The sequence below is a fragment of the Prionailurus bengalensis genome, chromosome E1 (genome assembly GCF_016509475.1).
Source record: "Prionailurus bengalensis isolate Pbe53 chromosome E1, Fcat_Pben_1.1_paternal_pri, whole genome shotgun sequence".
NCBI lineage: Eukaryota > Metazoa > Chordata > Mammalia > Carnivora > Felidae > Prionailurus > Prionailurus bengalensis.
In genome coordinates this window covers 29,654,070-29,673,899 of record NC_057347.1, presented here as the reverse complement: position 1 = coordinate 29,673,899, position 19,830 = coordinate 29,654,070, and the positions used below count along the sequence as shown (strand labels likewise).

Here is a 19,830-nt window from a genome sequence, read left to right as displayed (position 1 = left end):
GGCCAGGAGGAAGGCCGTGTCCCGGGGCTGGAGCACGTGCTGGGAGGAAAGGCAGATTAGCGGGCTCTGGAGATCCATCCCAAACGCCCGGAACCCATTGCTGGAGCAGAGCACGGGGCTCCAGAGACATACTGAGCAGGAGATGGTGGGGGCGGGGTGGGGGCTTTGTTTTATTTTTGGATTTTGCCGAATCCAAAGAATTTGGGAAATTGTGGGAACCGTCGTGTTAAACGCAGCCTCTGCCAGGTTGGCGCAGGCCTGTTTCTAAGTAATTCAATCTGACGCAGGGAGGAGCTGTAAGTGTGCACGCACGCACACACTCGCGCGCTCACGCACGCCCCGCCTGCAGGGGCCAGCGGCGGCAGGAGGCCCGATCTTCCCATGTTGATTCCTGAGAGAGTGGCCAAGGCACATGGGCTCATGGCCAGGATTCATTCATCCATTCACTCCGGCATTTACTGAGCGCCTACAATGCGTCAGGCACGTGGTAAGCTCCGGGATGCGCCCGGGAGCCCAGAGAGGGGGCCCCTCCCTTCACCAGTCCTCGCATTCCAGGGCTCCGGGGTGATAGGACTGCAGCTTCTTCCCCCCACCCTCTCTTCCCCGGCCTAAGCAAGTGGAGAAGGGGGTGGGGTGAGGCAGAGACTGTTAGGGAAGAAGAGTAAGGGGTAAGGAGACAGGGACAGACACTGCCAGCGGCTTACCCAACAGCCACGCTTACTTCCCACTTTTGTTCTTGTTCAGGAAGTCATCAGGGTTCCCTTGATCTTGGGGAGGGGAAGACCTTCCCCAGTCCCAGGGGATACATCATTACAGGTGGAAACCAGCCTTGGTCAGCTCATTCCCCTGGGCCACAGAAGGGCCTGAGGGTACAGACATGTGACCCAATTCTGGCTTAGTAGCTGCAAGAACTCTCCTGGGGAGGACTTGCTTTCCCAAAGAAAAAACACAGAGCCCCCTCCCCCTTCTTACCAGCACGCGAATAAATGTGCCTGGAGGCGGTGTAGACACTTTGAAAACCATAAGGCAACACGTCCAGAAGCTAAGATGGCAGGACTGAGAGAAGAGGCCAGCAGTTGCCATCATGAGCCACCCCCCACCCCCCCACCCTGAGCTGAGCCGCTGACCTCTGGACGCTCACTGGGCGAGACTGAAAAATACCAAAAAACCCTATTTGGTGAAGTTGGGGTTTTCTGTTGTTTTTTGGTTTTGTTGGTTTTATTTATTTACTTGTTTATTTAGTTAGTTAGCTTATTTTGAGAGAAAGAGAGAAAGCAGTGTGGGAGGGGGCAGAGAGAGAGGGAAAGAGAGAGAATCCCAAGCAGTCTCCACACCGCCAGCGTGGAGGCCGATGCCGGCCCCAGCCCACCAACCATGGGGTCATGACCTGAACCCAAGTCAGACGCCTAACTGACTGAATCATCCAGGCTCCCTGTGAAGTTGCGTTTTTTTTTTTTTTTTTAATTGGGTTTCCTGTTGTCAGCAGCTCAGGCCATTCCAAAATGGTCTGAGAGGCCATGTTACTAATATCATCGTGAGAAAGCCAGGCTGTGGAGGGGAGGTGGATCCCAGTCTCAGGAACGGCCACTGGAAAGAGCCAGGAAGAAGAGCTCTTTTTTAAATAAGATCTCCGGGGCATCTGGGTGGCTCAGTTGGTTGAGCATCAGACTTCAGCTCAGGTCATGATCTCACGGTCTGTGAGTTCGAGCCCCACGTCAGGCTCTGTGCTCAGCTCAGAGCCTGGAGCCTGCTTCGGATTCTGTGTTTCTCCCCCTCTCTGCCCCTCCCCCACTCGTGCTCTGTCTCTCTTGCTCTCAAAAATAAACATTAAAAAAAATTTTCAAGTAAGATCTCCTGGGCAGCCTGTGTGCATGGTGGATGACTACCTCTCTTCCCCAGGGGCTCGAACACCAAAACTCCCTTCTGAAGAGGGCTTTCTGGATCATCCCAACCCCAATTTCTTGATCTTCAACGTAAGTTGGTATTCTCATGGCACTAAAGGAACCAGTAAAGACTTTCAAATCCGGTGTGTGTGTGTGTGTGTGTGTGTGTGTGTGAGAGAGAGAGAGAGAGAGAGAGGAAGAGAGAGACAGAGAAACAAAGTTCCTATGTTAAAGCTACTGTCCCTTTACGTCTGGTAAGAGGGACATTCCTCTGCCTAAGCTTGAATCTGGCTACTCCCTAACTGTGTGCCATTAAGCTACATAACCAGCGTATGCCTCACTTTTCTCATCTGTAAAGTGGGATTATTAAGATAGCCTCTACTTCATAGGGCCATTTTGAGTATTTAAATCAATTCATTTAAAACTCTTAGAACAAGCACCAAGCACATGGTAAATTCCTCAAGAAATATTAGCTAATATTTCAATACTGTGACTGATTCTGAAATGCATGTGATTCCACATTTTTAACATCTCTGTTACATCTGCATGAAATCACGATGTGTCTTTCAGAGGATGGTGTGTCATAAGTGATTGGAAGCATTTTTTTCTTTCTCGATGATACACTGACTAATCTTTCTTTTACAATCTGCAACACCTCAGATGCAATTAAATGTGAAATTATCATTGTCTTTGGAGCAGATCTCCTTGTTGTAAAAAGGACAGCTTGCACAGTCCCACTGGCGTAAAGATGTGTAAAGCAAGCAGGCACTTCATTGTCACAGAGGTGGGAGTTTTGGAGGCTTGTCCCAGGCCACCCGCCCAATATCCTTTGTGCGACTCAAGTCTTCTGGTGAAGGGATGGGCAGATCTACGCAGGGGGCAAGCAGATCCAGATGGAGATTGGTGGGGCTTTTTGGACTCAAAGTTATGCAAACCTCTGAAGCACTGAGATGGTACGATGAGGTCATCTAAACAGAAAAGACATGGAGGGCCGACCAAGAAGGAGTTCTCCAATGGGACAGCAGGGTCGTGACCACAGCGAGAGTGAGAGCTGACCCTGACAAGGGAAGACAAGTTTCTCCAGCCCCTCATTTGGCACAGGTGGATTTAGGGAGGCCCGGGCCTTCGCCACCTCCGGGAGGTGCACCTGCACCCCAGAGATCCCCAGTGGGGCTGGGGCTGATGCAAGTAAGCATTTCGGGAATCACAGCTTATTGTGGGAAGGTAGACACAGGAAAGAGAGAAGGCCATCCCTCCAATGGAGACGCAGGGGCTACAGTCAGTTTCGATTCAAATAACAATAGAAGCAGGGCCTTCTTTTTGGCTCAAGCAGGTGACGCAAATCCTAGGAGCAAAATTGTTAGTAATTATATATGACACGATTACTAGCAGCAGCCAACAGGCATCAAGTGCCTACTACATGTGAAGCGCTGGACTGTGCACCATGGATACATGGTGGCGCTTACACAGCTGGGAGGTGGCAGCAATGACTCATTTGACAGGCAAGGGAATGAGACTAGAGAGGTCAGTTAACTTTTCTACAGTCACAGAGCTGGCACGCAGCAGAGTTCAGGTTCAAAGTCAACTTGTCTGACTCCAGAGCCTGGGTTAACCACCATTCATGGTAGGAAGTGGAGTTGTTTCTTCTAATGGCAGTGTTCCAGTTGGTTCCTAACTGCAAGGTCTGGATGAGCGTGCCTTCTCTCTCTGCCAGCAGGAACCCCATCACTGCTCTTTAGCTCAGTACACCTGATCAAGGGCTCACGTGGACCGTGGGATCTGCCTCCGTGGCCCCTCCCAGATGGTCCCCCCTCACAGCTTTTTCGTCAGCTCAGACTGCTTCACTGTTCTTGGACACCATAGTATTTCCTCCTAGTTGGGCAGTACGGGCAGTCCAAGACCAAGGTGTCCACAGGGTTATTTCTGGTGAGGACTCTCTTCCTGGTTTGCAGAGGCTGCCTTCTCATTGTTTTCTCACATGATAATGAGGGAGGGAGAGAGAGGAGAGAGAGAGAGAGAGAGAGAGAAAGCTTTCTCTACTTACAAGGTCAGATTACGTACACTATCTTATTAACCTTCACAGTAGTCCAGTACAATGGACATGATTATCCCCTGGTACAGATGAGGAAACTGAGGCTCAGAGATAAGGTACCTGACTCAAGCTCACAGAGTTAGATGGTGGGCGGAGCCAGAGTTTAAACCCAAGCTCGGACCCAAGTCCATGCTTCTTAGGGTTCACTATGCTCTGTTGGCACCCTGGTGGGTCCCAGGTGGCAGTGCCTCCATGATGATGAGCCAAGGTTTAGAGCCAAATCAAGGTCCTGGACTCAGGAGCAGCCCTGAGGACCAAGGGGCTGTCGGGAGGGACAGAATGCAGAAAGGAAAGAGAGAAAGGAGACAAATCTTGATGACTTCCCACCATTGTCACTGTCTCACTTGGGGAGTTCAGTTGTGTCCTTTTTACCTAGGGCACCAGGGCCATTTTTTTCCCCCTTTACCTTCAAGCTCTTCATCTATAGGTAGACTAGCCTTGCAGACAAGTACCGACCCTGCCAGCCCACCCTCCCCTTGGGCTGTGGAGGAAATGAACTTGTTGCTCCAGAGTCCTCACCCGGTGGAATCACCGTGCAGCCCGGAGGCACTGGGCTGAGGGTCAGGCTGATAACGCTGTTGTCTGGAGCCCTGAGCGAGGCAAAAAAGAAGCCAGCCTACAGGAGAAAGGTGAAGGCGCTGGCCCTGGCCCAAGAATGACGGAGGCCCCTGGCTCCTGCTGCCCCGTCTCTGTTTCCCTGGCTGAGGAACAATAAGGAGGCGCTGTCAGGAAGTGACATTAAAACGCCATTCCCCTTATACCTCCTTCAGCCCCTGGCAAGAGGAGGTTCCCGGAGGGAATATTTTTAGTTTGACAAATGAAAGCCTGGGACCGAGGACAGGAGGGATTAAGGGAGCTCTTCTCTGACACTCCTGGAGACGGGGAGATGATGAGTCAGATACAGAGGGCTTAGGCACGACTTCTCAAGACATTCCTCAAGCATGAGCACAAGCCGGCAGCTTGAATTCCTCCTGCCGGCAGCCAGCCTGCACCCGGGGAGGAGGGGCCGCCGGGGAGCAGAGCCTCTCCTCCCTCTTCCCTTCCCCGGGCACATTGTTGGACAGCAGCTTCGGAGATCAAAGCCGCCGCCTGTGCTGCTTTCCGGAATCGGGAGTCAGGAGACCTGGATTCGAATCCAGGCTTCCCCACTGGCTGGCTAGGATGGGGGGGGGGTGTCCTCATTTCTCCTTCTATGCTTCAGTTTCCTCGTCTGCAAATCGGAAGTGTTGTAATGCCTCAGAATGATTATTATAAGGCAGGACCTTTGAAAACAAGCACTGAGAATGTATGGTGCTGGAGAGACCTGGTTTTCCTGTATTACTCCTAGCAACCCATATGCAGATGCAATCGAAACCTCCCATCGTCAAACAGACCAACCACTCATCAAGTGCTGTGCTTCCTAAGCCAGCCTTGTGCTAAACTCTCCCTTGTTTAACCTTCTTAACACTCCCAGGGGCAGAGCTCATCACCTGCGTTTTATAGATAAGGAAACTGAGGCTCAGAAAGGTGGTGTGGCTTCCTAAGGTCACAGAGCTAACCAGGGGTAGATTGGCATTAGAATCTGACACTCCTGGACTCTGCAGCCCAGGTCCCAAATCCCTGCTCCAGTGACACCCTGGCTGGGCCTGTATCTGGCGGAAGAACATGTCTTATCAGAAGCCACAAGTGACGGTAAGATCAAGGCAGTGCTCCAGGCCAGGCGCCAATCAGGGAGCCAGAAGGGAGGAACAGGCTGCCAGCAGGAGGAGAAGGGCCAGAGGAGACAGAGACTGGAGTCCAGAGCTGGGGCTCAGACGCCAAGCACAGGTTGGAGGAGCAGAGTAGCCACCAGGCTAGAGCCCGGGCCCCTGGCATCTGTCCACAGTGGTCTCCAAAGCACTGGTGGTCATGCGCTGGGAGGTCAGGTGCACTGAAAAGTCAGAATCTGCTCATTTAGTTGGAAAAGGGAATGAGGCCGCCGGTGGTCGGTAGAGAGGCATATTTCTCACTTTCCAAACAGCTGGCTTGGGTGGGTGCTCCCGGGACTCAGCGCCCAGTCACTAAGTGAATTCCACCCGAGGTATGTAGAGCCATGATGAGCAACCCACCGGCAGGCCCACGTTGCCCATGCACTTGAATTTCATTGGCCCACGATGGAATTTCAGGATGAATAGTAAAAGGCCATCATCGATGAGTGCTGCTTCTCAAAAATGCCAAGAGTGATCATTCCATTGCTAAAATCAGTATTTTTTCACTTATTAGCATCTTCCTTTTAAGTAGGTGATCTAAGTCCTGAGAATTCACTGTTTATCCTCTCATGGACTAAAATAGGGCTATTTTTTAATGTTTTTTTATCTTAGAGAGAGAGAGAGAGACAGAGCATGAACGGGGGAGGGGCAGAGAGAGAAGGAGACACAGAATCTGAAGCAGGCTCCAGGCTCTGAACTGTCAGCCCAGAGCCCCATGCAGAGAGGCCCAACCAACTGAGCCACCCACGCTCCCCTGAGAGCTATTTTCTTTAAAACAAAAAACACAAGGTGGCCCATAAGTTTGGTTATTTGTTTTTCTTTAATGTGCCCTCAGGAATCAAGGAAAGAGAGAATGAGGAAGGAACAACAGAGAGAGAGAGGCCACCGCTCACACCGCAAACTCACGGGAAGGATTCCGCACCGCCAGTGACACCAAGCCAAGGTTCAAGAGACTTCTAGCGGCACCTCTCTTGGCGCCCTGGCTGATACACCAGGCAATCAACCATGTCTCCATTTTTGCATTAGCCACTGAAAATGCTCAGAACTGATTTTGCATCTTTCCTACGAGCCACAGGACCTTTGGCCAAGTCACTTAAACTCCATGAGCCTAAGTCTCTGGGTGGGGTTAATTACCACCTGTCTTTTAGGGTAGCTGTGGAAATAAAATGAAAGATTATGATATAATTTATTAAGCATATATATTAATTATTGAGTACCTATTATGTGCCTGGCACATGCCTTATTTATTTATTTATTTAATATGTTTATAAATATTTTATATATACTTCATATATACTTATGTATTTATATCATTCCATATATATTTTTCATATTTATGTATTTTTACATATAACATATATATGTGTGTGTTTGAGAGTTGTTTGTGGGAAGGAGTTGTAATTCACCTCAATATCATGGAGCCGAGCAGGTAAAAAAATGATAATAACGAAATGAAGACTTAATTTACTCTTCCTGGACTCCACAACAACGCTGGTGTGTGTTTCAGGCAAACTTCGTTGGCTGCAAGATCATAAAATCCCTTAAACACTAGGATTGCAAGGGGTGGGTGTAGGAGAAGTGGGTGCTGGAAGGACGTCAGTGGGGACAGAGGGGTCTTATTGAGGTGCGAGGATGGGCTTCACAGGACTGGGGAGGAGAAACCATCCAGCAGTACATCCATCAGTACAAAGCCAGAGTCCTTGCCAGAACTGTGGCTTTGTCCTCCTTAGAGAGCCCTGTCCAGCTCTCACAGGGGTGGGTAGTCCCATCGGCACAAGCTGTTCTCCAGCTCCCGGCTGGCCTGCCCTCTCCTTCCATTCTGCGTGCCTCTTCTCCTTCCAGTGGCCTCTGTGCACTTTGCCACCTTCTCTGTATGTCACGGGCTGACAGCTTCAGCCTCCTGTCCCAGCTGCCTCATTGTCTCACTATTTCCAAGGTCAAATTCCCCAAGGAGGAAATCCGACTGAGCCAACTCCTCCACTTTCTCCAAGATGGACTCTGATTCCATCGATTTCCACCTCTGGTAGATCCCGTGGGGCTGAAGGCTTGGGATAGGGGACAGGGCACAAAACACATCAGCCACTTACTTGGCTGCCCCTTGAGCAGAGACATGGTTGTCATGTCATGGCTGGACACTCGGACACTTTCCAGTTAACTTCTTCCTGTGGCCTCAGGCTATAATTACTCTTGGCCCACAGTTTCTAGAGTTAGGAAGACTGGGATCTGAATCCCAGCCCTACCACAAACCAGCTGCTCTGTTTTGAATAAGGATCCTCTCAGACCCCTGGATTCTTGTTCTATAAAAGGTGATCCTAATAGTACCCACTTCATTGGGTTGTGATGCCACACAAATAGGATAATTAGGACAGAGCCTGAAACATAGTAAACCCTTAGCACCTGCAAGTTGTTCTTGCTACTGCTGCTATTACTATTCAGAGTTGGATGGAACTGGCTCATATCTCATTTCTTTCCCTCGAGAAAGCTTCTTTCCTCTCCTAGCCTCAATTTCTCCATCTACATCACAGGGCATCTAAGCCCTGCCTCACAGGGCTGGTGCAAGGAGTCAATATGTCAGAAATGTAGACATCTCAAGCAGTACTTGGTCGACACTAGATATTGTTCCCTTTCTCTCCCTCGTTCTTTAGGTGGGTGTTCCTTGAATGTTTTCCCAAGAAGCCAGTGTCCTCCCTATATCATACCTCTAGAAGCATCCCATAAAGGCTTAACCCTTAAGGCCTAGATCCAACCAGTGGCTAAAAACTCATCCTCAAGACTCCATAACACAATAGAGCAGACCAGAATCATGGAGGCCAACTGGTTTCATAATGTACGGATGGAGACACTGAGGCCCAAAGACAAGAGGTGATAGGCCCATGTGAAAGAGTGACCAACCCAGAAGGAAGACTCTGCCTTTCCTGTCCAGTGCTTATGCCACATTTCATTTGCCCTCAGTAGATATTTCTATGTGAGATTCCCTTTTTTGCTAGGCATCAAGCATGTCTGTGCACCCAGAACCATCTCTGTGAAGGATTAAAGGCAAGAGCCTTGAGACAAGCTGGAAGGGGAAGAGACAACACCCTGGACCCCGCAGGAGGGTGGCAACAGCAGACCCACAGCATGGCCCCTGGCAGAGCGAGGCTCTGGCTTATTAGCCATAACAAGAGTGACTTGGGGGGTGGGGGGGCAGGGGTTATTAGGGAAGGGAGCCTCCGAGCCATGACCTCATGAGAATGGCGGGCGTCTGGGGGCCTTGAAAGTGAAAGGGGATTAGGCCAGTGCTCTAGGGCTGGGCCATCCAACCCCAAGGGCCCAAAAGCAGACCACCTGCCCTGCCTGAGAAATGTTTGCCAAAGCACCAACATGAGAAATGAATTTTAAAGTTTGACATTATTGAAAACAATCAGCTCTGATTTCAAAGGCTGGCGAGCTTGCCTCTGTGCAGGCACCCGCCCAGGCCCGGCCCACCCCACCACGACAACTAAGCCATGACATCAGAGCCTGCCCCAGGGAGAAAGTCCGGTGAATTAACACTATCTGCAGAGAAGGAGGATGGAGTTACAACCTCATGAATTGAGGGAGAGTTCGGGAATCCTTCCTGGCTTAGCTTACACTCCCGATTGCTTGTCAAAACGCACATGCCCAGAATTGCCAGATCATGACAGCAGATCTCTTGCCTCCTGAATCAGTGTGGGATCCTGAGCTCCAGAAATGAGGCCGATGGCTCCCAGGGGAAGACAGGTACATTCCCAGCCACCACCACCACCCTCTGTACCCCTATCTCTGTCTCTGTGTCTCCCACTACCCTGCTATTCCGGTTGAGGCTGTATCACCTCTGAATTGTATTAAGACATTGGTGCAGGGGCGCCTGGGTGGCCCAGTCAGTTAAGCATCTGACTTTGGCTCAGGTCATGATCTCACAGTCTGTGAGTTTGAGGTCCGTGAGTTCAAGCCCTGCATCGGGCTCTATGCTGACAGCTCAGAGCTTGGAGCCTGCTTCCGATTCTATGTCTCCTTCCCTTTCTGCCCCTGCCCCGCTCTTACTCTGTCTCTCTCTCTCTCAAAAGTAAATAAACATTAAAAAAAAAAAAAGATATTGTTGCAGCCTCTGGCCTCTCTTCCTCTGTTACAGGGGTCCCCCAACCTGAGCTGAACAACTGGATTCTGCCTGAGTCCCATCCCATCTTATTTACTTGACCAGGAGCAGAACCTTGACACTGGTGCTTTTCTTTTCTTTTCTTTTTTTTAAGTTTTATTTATTTGTTTTGAGAGAGAGAGAGAGAGAGAGAGAGAGAGCACGCACAGCAGGGGGCGGGCAGAGAGAAGGAGAGACAATGTCCCAATCAGGCTCCACACCATCAGCGCAGAACCCAAGGACAGGCTCAAACCCACAAACTGTGAGATCACAACCTGAGCCAAGATCAAGAGCCTGACACTTAACCAACCACACCACCCAGGCGCCCCAACATTGGTGCTTTTTAAAGCAACCCCCCCCCCCCACCACAAAAGAGCGGCAGGGATGGAGATCTGGCTGCTGCAAGCTGTCCTCTACGGCACAGCACAGCTGCCTTCTCCCAACCCCAGATCTGCTGCCCTCTCCAAGAGGAGGGTCCAGCCTCTTACCTCAGGGTACCCTCCACCGATGACCCCGCACTCTCTCCCCGGCCCGTCCTCCCGCACTCCTTTCTCACACACCCCGCATTGGCCCAGATCTTTCCCGCTCTAGTCTAACCACCCCTTTCCACTTTCTGGCTCCAACTCTTCCCTCTGCCTGCAACGCCCCACGCACCTCCCACCCATGCCTGGAAATTGTTTCCTTTTTTTTATTTAAAACAATTTTTTTTAATGTTTATTTATTTTTGAGAGAGATTGAGTGTGAGTGGAGGAGGGGCGGGGGGGGGGGGGGAGACACAGAATCCGAAGCAGTCTCCAGGCTCCGAGCTGTCAGCACAGAGCCCGATGCAGGGCTCAAACCCACGAACCGCGAGATCGTGACCTGAGCCAAAGTCGGACGTTTAACTGACTGAGCCACCCAGGCGCCCCTGGAAATTTTTTCCTTAACCTTCAAAGCCCAACATCAATGTCCCCCCTCCTCAGAAGACATCCCTCATGCCCCACACCCTCTTAATTGCCTGCTGCTGAGAATGGAAGCCCATACTTCACTAGCACTAACCATGGGGCAGGCGCCATACATCAGTTTTACGAATCCCAATCCATTCCACCCTACCCCCACCCTTCAAGGTAGGTATTATTATTATCCACATTTCACAGATGCGAAAACAGAGGCAGGGAGATGTAAAGTCACTTAGCCAAGATCACACAGCCTGTGACAAGGAGGGACTCGACCCAGGTTCTCTGGTTCCTATGCTAGCAATTGCCACTCGGAGCTTCCTATTTGTAAGCCTGCGTCAACCCACTTGACGCTGTGCTCATTGAGTGCAGGAATTGGGTCTTATTATTATAAATATTGTAGTATTTTAAGGTTTATTGTTAATTATTACTAGTAGATTACTGCATTGACGGAAACAATAACAGTAGCTCTCACGTATGGCATATTCTCTCTCTGGCCCGAGCTTTCTATACGTTATCTTCTCCCAAACTCAGCAATCGTATTGAAACGCATATCATCTTGACTTCAGAGAGAAATCATCTGATTTAGCCACAAAGGCTCTGTGAGGTTAAAGTCCAAGGTCACCCCTTCTGCCCTTGCCCTTGATCTCCTCCCCTTACCTGGTACATAGCCAAGAAACAAAGTCAGGACTTAGTGATCTGGTGAGTTCAACTGAATGTGTCCTTCGGGTCCCTCTACATTTGAGTTCTAAGACCACAACTTAACTACTGATGACCGACAGCTATTTCATCACTACTATGTGCCAGAGGCTCCAGAGATATCAATTCATTTATTCCCCAAGCCCCAAGAGGCAGGAGCGTTTTTAGACGCCTCGTGGGAGACTCAGAGAGGTTGTGTGACCTGCGCCAAGTCACAGGGTTGCCCAGGAGCGAGGCCAGGGTGGGGAGCCGAGGCTGGATCAAAGCGCCGTTCTCCCAAATCATCTTCTTTTTTTAAAAAAAAATTTTTTTTTCAACGTTTATTTATTTTTGGGACAGAGAGAGACAGAGCATGAACGGGGGAGGGGCAGAGAGAGAGGGAGACACAGAATCGGAAACAGGCTCCAGGCTCTGAGCCATCAGCACAGAGCCCGACGCGGGGCTCGAACTCATGGACCGCGAGATCGTGACCTGGCTGAAGTCGGGCGCTTAACCGACTGCGCCACCCAGGCGCCCCCTTTTTTTTTTTTTTATTTTTTTTTCAACGTTTATTTATTTTTGCTCCCAAATCATCTTCTTGCCCGTATCTTGGGAACAGGAGCCCCAGAGGGAAGAGGTGTGGGGTGTCCTGCACCAGACACAATTTCCTCGGACATTCCAGCGGGCTCCTCCCTCTCTGCGGGACCGGAGCGACGCTGGGGCAGATGAGGAGGCCTGCCATCCAGTTTCTCCCAGTGACATCGTACTTCTGCTCCTCCCGGGCCCCTGCGCAGGCCCCTGTGCATTCCTCCTGACGTCACCCAGCTGTGCTCCCTCATATCCCCAAGGAGGAGGCTCTGTCACAGGAAGGGGGAGGGGTGGGCGGGGGGTGCCGAGGGATGACACGGAGACAGGCCGCCTCCCGGGCGCCTCAAGGAATGCGTGCGTTGCCAGGATGGACCCACCGCCAAACTTGGGGAGGTTCCCCGAGCAGGGTCACTTCTCGATGACCAGAAAGTGGACACCGAGACCTGAAATGCCCAGGCCAGAGATGAAAAGTAATCCAACTGAATAAATAAATCACCAAAGAGAGCAGCAACCACCGTCTGCCAAGAAATTTAATCCTAAATGTGGAGAGAGTTGGTAGGGGATGGGGGTGGGGGACAGGGAGGACTGAGGTTCTGAAAAGATTTAATTGGTGATAGAGCCCTAAGAATATGTAAATAGTCTCTTGCTTTCTGTCTTAAAAGGAGAAACAGATGCCAAGGACTCCAAGCTGAGTTTTCATATGAAAATCGCTAAGACCTGAGAACGCCATTTAAAATGTATATAATTCGATTGTTATCTTCTATGGGGGGAGGGCTGCCTGTTTGAGGTTTTCATTTACACCAGCCACCCCCCCCCCCACTGTAAAATTCATTTTCTGTATCCCCTTCCCTTCCCCTCCTATGAAGCCTGATGGTTGGCCAAGATGGATGAGAGAGAACTGGGGAGTTCCGTGGGGAGGCGGGGGGCGAAGCGGGGGGGTCTGCTGTCTTAGAGTCTTGAAAGCCTGTGGCTAAACCTTTAACTCAAAGATTATCTAAATAAGGTTAACCATTTCCAAGTCCAGGCTCTGCTCAGACCCATCCAGTGACAAGGAATTGGTTCCCTGTTTCTCCTTAGGCAGCCAATCCGATTAGTTTGGACAATGCTGAATGTTCCCCCATATGCTGAACTAAATTTTGTCTTTGTGGAGCTTTTCATTCTGTGCTCCTTGGCACTTGACAAAACACAACAGGGCTCTAGCAAGCCCTTTCAGAAGGACTCTAGGATTGCAGATATTTGGGACCCTTAAAAATAAAAGGAAGCTGGGAAGCTTAATGGAAGGAGTTTGGGGTGAGATGTCAGAACACTTGTGTTCTAGGTGTGCTTTTACTCCCTGACTTTCAGAGCCTCAGTTTCCTCATCTGGTCATTTACTAAAGCACCCAAATGAGAAAAGGGGAGCATGTATTTTGAAGGTAAAACAATCCTATAAAAGTGAGTTACAGTCACCGGCACCTGGGTGGCTCAGTCGGTTGAACGTCCAACTTTGGCTCAGGTCCTGATCTCGTGGTTCGTGACTTCTAGCCCCACATCGGGCTCTGTGCTGACAGCTCAGAACCTGGAGTCTGTTTCAGATTCTGTGTCTCCCTCTCTCTCTGCCCCTCCCCCATTCACCCTCTCTTTGTCTCTCAAAAATAAACATTTAAAAAAATTTTTAATAAAAAAAAGTGAGTTACAATTAACGTCAAATAAAGCCATAGAAGGGAAGGGGTTGGGATGTTTCCCTCCTCTGCAAACTGAGGGGGCTGAGCCTGTGATCTCCAAAGTCCCTCCACGCCCCTGGGCACGAAGTCTCACAAGAGCGGGAGCAGAACCAGGCTGGAGTTTTTCCAGTCCTGCGAAGTCGACACTCACAGGCCATTTGTCTCTTACCCAGGTGGCTCATGTGAGTGGATTTATTTCCAGAAGAACAGGGAAAAAGGAGTAGAGGGGCAGGAGGAAGTGAAGTGGGGGGGTCTTCCCATGTGTTTAACCATTCTGCAAACATGATCGGGCTCCTGGTGCCCGTAGCACATCGGACAAAGCGCTGTGCAGTGGAATTCACCGATGGCCCACACAAGATGGTTTGGCGTGGTGTGGGTGGGCTAAATAAGGCCCTCCCACCCCCCCGAAGATGTCCATGTTCTAATTCCCAGAACCTATGAATGCTGTACCTTACATGGCAAAGGAGACTTTGTAGATGGGATTACGTTTCATAACCAGTTGTCCTGGATTTTCCTGGAAGGCCCAATGTAACCACAAAGGTCCTTATGAGAGGGAGGCAGGTGGGTCAGAGTCAGGGGTTGGAGTGATGTGGGGCGATGAGACAAAGAACGTGGGCAGCCTCTAGAAGCTGAAAAACGCAAGGAAACAGATTCTCCCTTAGAGCCTCCAGAAGAAACATAGCCCTGTTTCACTCCATTTTGGACTTTTGACCTCCATAACCGTAAGAGAATAAATCTGTGTTGTCTTAAGCTACTAAATTTGTGGCTACTAAAGCAATAGGAAACTAATGTACACAGAGGAAACTTTCTATGTCAATTCTTGTATAATTATTTTCACCTGTATTAGAATACATGGACCATGTAAAATACACACATACCACGCATGGTATAAGCACGTAGAAACTAAATTCAATCCACCTCAGGGTCTTTGCACTTGTTCCCTCTGCCAGGGGTGCTCTCCCCCTAGATCTTCACATAGTCCTCTCCTTCTCAGCTCTGTTGCCTCTTCTCAAGCTGCATTTCCTCAGAGGCTCCTTCTCTGGCCACCCTTTCTAATGTAATGTCATGCATCCGCCCATCTATCCAGTCGCTCTCAAATGGCAGACTGCAAATCCAACCTCAGTCTTCAGTGGCTCATAGACAGCATAGGTAAAAATAAAATGGAAAAAATAAATAAATAAATAAATAAATAAATAAATAAAATGGAAAAGAAGAAAAAATACCACAGCACATCACATGTCATAAAGGCAAGTATCATTTCTTGACATTTTTGTGCTGGTCTGTGTGGGTTTGTAATGTGTGCTGGATTCACTGTAAAATCATTTCCTCACCATGGATCAAAAATTTTTACCTAATACATCACCATGCCAATTTCCTTCAGAGCTGTTATCAGCATCTGAAATTCTCCTGCCTATGTATTTATTCTCCAGCTTCTCCAGTGGATGTCTTCTCCATAAGGTAGAGACCTTGCCTATTCTTTGCTATTTTCCCAGCATCTAGAAGAGCCAGCCACCCTGTAGGCATTCAGCCAAGACTTGTTGAAGGAGTTGAGTCCATGATTTCATAAATATTACTGTTTAGGACAGGAGTCACTTTTATGAAAGTAAAGTTAATTTCAAGGCTCATTTTCAGCAAATAGGAATACAAGTGGTACCCACTGAGGCAAAAGTCATGCAAATGATAAATATGGGTATGCAAAATGAAAGACTTATTCTCTGCTCCTGAGGGGCCTCCAAGCTAGCTGGGGTGACGAGCTGCAGGAGGGCCAAGGAACAGATGAATCTTGTCCTGGAATGTTGGAGATCACGTCCACCTCCTTGCGATTCACCCTCAGAATGCCACAGCCCAGGCCACAGACCGTGTGCTGCACAAGCCAAGGGGGAGCCCCAGGCCACCCTCCCAGGGCTGTCTTCTCCCCCCTTTCAGCCTGAATCAAGGCTCTGGGCATGCTGACCTCCCGGTCTGTCCTTCCAGTCCAACCACCCTAGGGCCCAAGAGTCCAAAAATCCTGGATGAGAGCCTTCATTCCAACTCTGGCCCCACCCTCCACATCCCCTCCCCCCATCACTGGATTTCTCACTCTTCTGCAAAACGCTATCCAGGACTTCGGAGGCAGCACCATGCAATGGCAAGATACCCAGCTGGGGAATCAGACCGAACTGGCTTCCAATAGACCTGTGTCCATAGATTAACGATTAAAATCACGAGCAAGTTTCTTAACCTCTCTGAACTTCACTTTTCTTATCTGTAAAATGTGAAAATAAAGTAACTCTGTAAAGTGCCTGAAGAGTGTACGTTCTCAGAAAATGTGGATCCCCTTCCCTTCTTTTCCAAGGGATTAATACATCATTGTTATTATGGTTTAACCTTTAACAAATGCCCACAAAATGTGGGTACTGTTCAGATGCCATCAGTTACAAGCTGCCGGGAGGTCCCGCCCTCAAGTGTCTGCTCCAAGTTATCCAGAGTGGGCGTCTTTGCAAGAGGGCTTCGTCCATCCACTGAGGCAGAGCATCCTCATTCCAGGGTGGTTTAAGTACTTACCAAGGTAATTAAGTGCCAGAGGATGGAGGAAGGTGCTAGGGAATGACCCCTTCCAGCACCCAGGGTCTCCTTCCCCATTGCTTCTCCACTACGTTGTAGTCCAGTCAGGGGCTCATGATGAATTTCATGGGCCCCTTCCTCCACCAAACAAATATTAAAAGTCACATTTTTGACACAAATGGGTAGACATTCCATGCTCATGGACTAGAAGAACAAATATTGTTAAAATGTTGACACTACCCAAAGCAAGCTACACATTTAATGCAATCCTTATCAAAATACCAACAGCATTGTTCACAGAGCTAGAACAAATAATCCTAAAATTTGTATGGAACCACAGAAGACCCCAAAGAGCCAAAACAGTCTTGAAAAAGAAAAACAAAGCTGGAGGAATCACAATTCCAGATTTCAAGGTATACTACAAAGCTGTAGAAATCAAAACAGTATGGTAGGGGCACAAAAATAGGCACCTAGATCAGTGGAACAGGATAGGAAGCCCAGAAACAAACCCATGATTATATGGTCAATTAATTTTTGATAAAAGAGCCAAGAATACGCAATGGGAAAAAGAAAATCTCTTCAACAAATGGTGTTGGGAAAACTGGACAGCTACATGCTAAAGAATGAAACTGGACCACTTTCTTATACCATCCACAAAAATAAACTCAAAATGGATTAAAAACCAAAGTGTGGGACCTGAAAACATAAAAATCCTAGGAGAAAGCACAGGCAGTAAATTCTCTGACATCAGCTATAGCAATATTCTTCTAAATATGTCTCCCGAGGCAAGGGAAATAAAAACAAAAATAAACTATCAGGACTAAATCAACATAAAAACCTTCTGCACACCAAAGGAACCAAGCAACAAAAGTCAAAGACACCCTACAGAATGGGAGAAGATGTTTGCAAATGATGTATTTGATAAAGAGTTAGTATCCAAGATATATAAATAACACATACAACGCACCCAAAAAATGAATAATTCAGTTAAAAATGGGCAGAAGAGGGGCACCTGCGTAGCTCAGTCCATTGAGCATCTGACTTCAGCTCAGGTCACCATCTCATGGTTTGTGAGTCTGAGCCCCACAACTGGCTCTTGCTGTGAGCACAGAGCCCGCTTCAGATCCTCTGTCACCCTCTCTGTCTGCCCCTCTCCTGTTCTCTCTCTCTCTCTCTCTCTCAAAAATAAATAAACATTAAAAAATAAAAGAATGAAATCTTACAATTTGCAATAATGTGGAGAGTATAATACTAAGCAAAATAAGTCAGAGAAAGACAAATATCACATGATTTCACTCATATACGGAGTTTAAGAAACAAAACCAACAAAAAAGGAAAAAGAAGGGGCGCCTGGGTGGCGCAGTCGGTTAAGCGTCCGACTTCAGCCAAGTCACGGTCTTGCGGTCCGTGGGTTCATGCCCCGCGTCGGGCTCTGGGCTGATGGCTCGGAGCCTGGAGCCTGTTTCCGATTCTGTGTCTCCCTCTCTCTCTGCCCCTCCCCCGTTCATGCTCTGTCTCTCTCTGTCCCAAAGATAAAAAAATAAATAAAATAAATAAATAAATTTAAAAAAAGGAAAAAGAAGAAAGAGAGAGACACACCTTGAAACAGACTCTTAACTATAGAGAACAAACTGATGGTTACCATGGTGGGGGGAGGGTTGTTGGGTGAACTAGGTGATAGGGATTAAGGCGTGCGCTTGTTGTGAAGAGCACCGGGTAACGTTTGGAATTGTGGAATCACTACGTTGTACACCTGAAACGAATATAACATTGTGTATTACTTACACTGGAACTAAAATTTAAAAACTTTTAAAAATTAAAATAAAATTTTAAGCCATATTTTACCACTCCATTGGTATAGAGACTAATCCATGAAAATTCCATAATAAAATACTTTCTTCAAGTCAAAACTTCCTTTTTCCTGATTTTAAAAGAAATTAAAACATGTCCGAGGGCTTCTAAAGTATTATATGCCCTGTGCCCACCATGCCAAAGGATAAATCTGTCTTGATTGTTCACCTGTAATGACGGGAAACCACTGCCTCCACAGGAGGCCCAGGCCACCTCAGTTAACTCTGACTCACCAGAAGGTTCTTACTTATAATCAGTGGAAACTTGTGTACCTTAAACTTCCACTCTCCTTAGCCCCAACCTTGCTATTGGAGCTCCAGAGACAAGGGAACTCCTGCTTTCCCCGTCAGAGGATGGCTGTCTGTAGTGGGTTGAATAGTGGCCCCCAAAAGACATGTCCACCTCCCCAAACATCTGAATTTTGCCATATTTGGGTAAAGGGTCTCTGCAGGTGGAATAAGGTTAAAGATCTCCAGATAACGTCATCCCAGATTATCCAAGTGGACCCCAAATCCAAGGAGAAGTGTCTTCATAAGAAACACACAAAGGAGAGACAGGGAGAGGGGAGGCAGAGATCAGGGTGATGCTGTCTCCCACCCAGGAACGCCTGAAGCCACTAAGAGCTGAAAGAGGTGAGGAAGGATTCTCCCCTCCAGCCTTCGGAGGAGGTGTGGCCCTGCTGACACTTTGATTTCAGACTTCTCGCCTCCTGCACTGGGAGAATACGTTTCTGTTGCAAGCCACTCTGTTTGTGGCAATTTGTCATACCAGCCACCGGAAACTAATACACTGTCCATTCCATGATGATCCCACAACCCTCTTCCACGCTGGACTCCGAATCAAGGAACAGTAGAAAGAACAAGGGCTTTAACGTCTGGATCCTGATTCTGACTCTGCCAGTTAGTATCTGAGGAAACTGGACAAGTTACTTCACCTCTCGGCACCCTATTAACTCATCTATAAAATGGGCACAAAACTACCTGGCAGGGTGGTTGTGAGGATCAAAAATAACAACTAGGAAATACCTAGCTCACACTTAACAGCAGAGTGAGTCATCAATTCCTGCTGGGCTCCAGTGATGACCATAGAGCCCAGTCCAGGTCACTCCCCAGGCTCAGATTCCTGAGCAGACTGGTCGGGGCACTCATGGAATAGATAAGAGGCCTGCAGTTCTGAGGAGAGAAGCCAGCTCTGCAGGGAGTGAGCCCAGGAATATTCCCAACTGGGAGGGCTCTGATCCAGCTCAGTTCTTATGCTTTGAAGAAAGTTGGGGTCTACTTTCTTCTAGAAAACCAAGAAAACATTTGATTCTTTCAAGATATTTCCTATTTGATTATTTAGGAGAATGTGGGTGGTGGGGGGAGGGGGGATGGATGGAGGAGGAGGAAGAGTATCTTCATGAATATGAGTAAGTACCAGCAGAATATCTGGGTCCACAAGGAGGTCACAGGATGGGCGCAATGATGTGACAAGAGCTTTTACTGAGCACCAGGGAAGGGTATAAAGCGAGAGAAGATGTGGGAGATTCCAGAAGGCTGGAGAAGGGACTTGGGGATCATCTGTTGGGGTAAAAGACATAGGAAGGGGAAGGACTGAGGAGCTCCCAGAGATGGGATATGTGAAGGGCTTTGTATCCTTCACATATTGGCAGCCAAATGTCCCAGATCCCAAAGTCATCCTAAAAAACTCAGCTCAAGT

The 19,830-nt window shown here is 48.6% G+C and overlaps 1 long non-coding RNA gene across 1 annotated transcript; it reads left to right on the top strand.

Moving 5' to 3' along the window:
• The first annotated feature begins 337 nt into the window (after window positions 1-337).
• LOC122485347 lies at window positions 338-6,888 on the top strand. The gene is made up of 3 exons (XR_006297843.1): window positions 338-487; window positions 1,900-1,973; window positions 6,538-6,888. It is a non-coding gene; the product is annotated as an uncharacterized LOC122485347 (long non-coding RNA).
• Window positions 6,889-19,830: the final 12,942 nt, after the last annotated feature.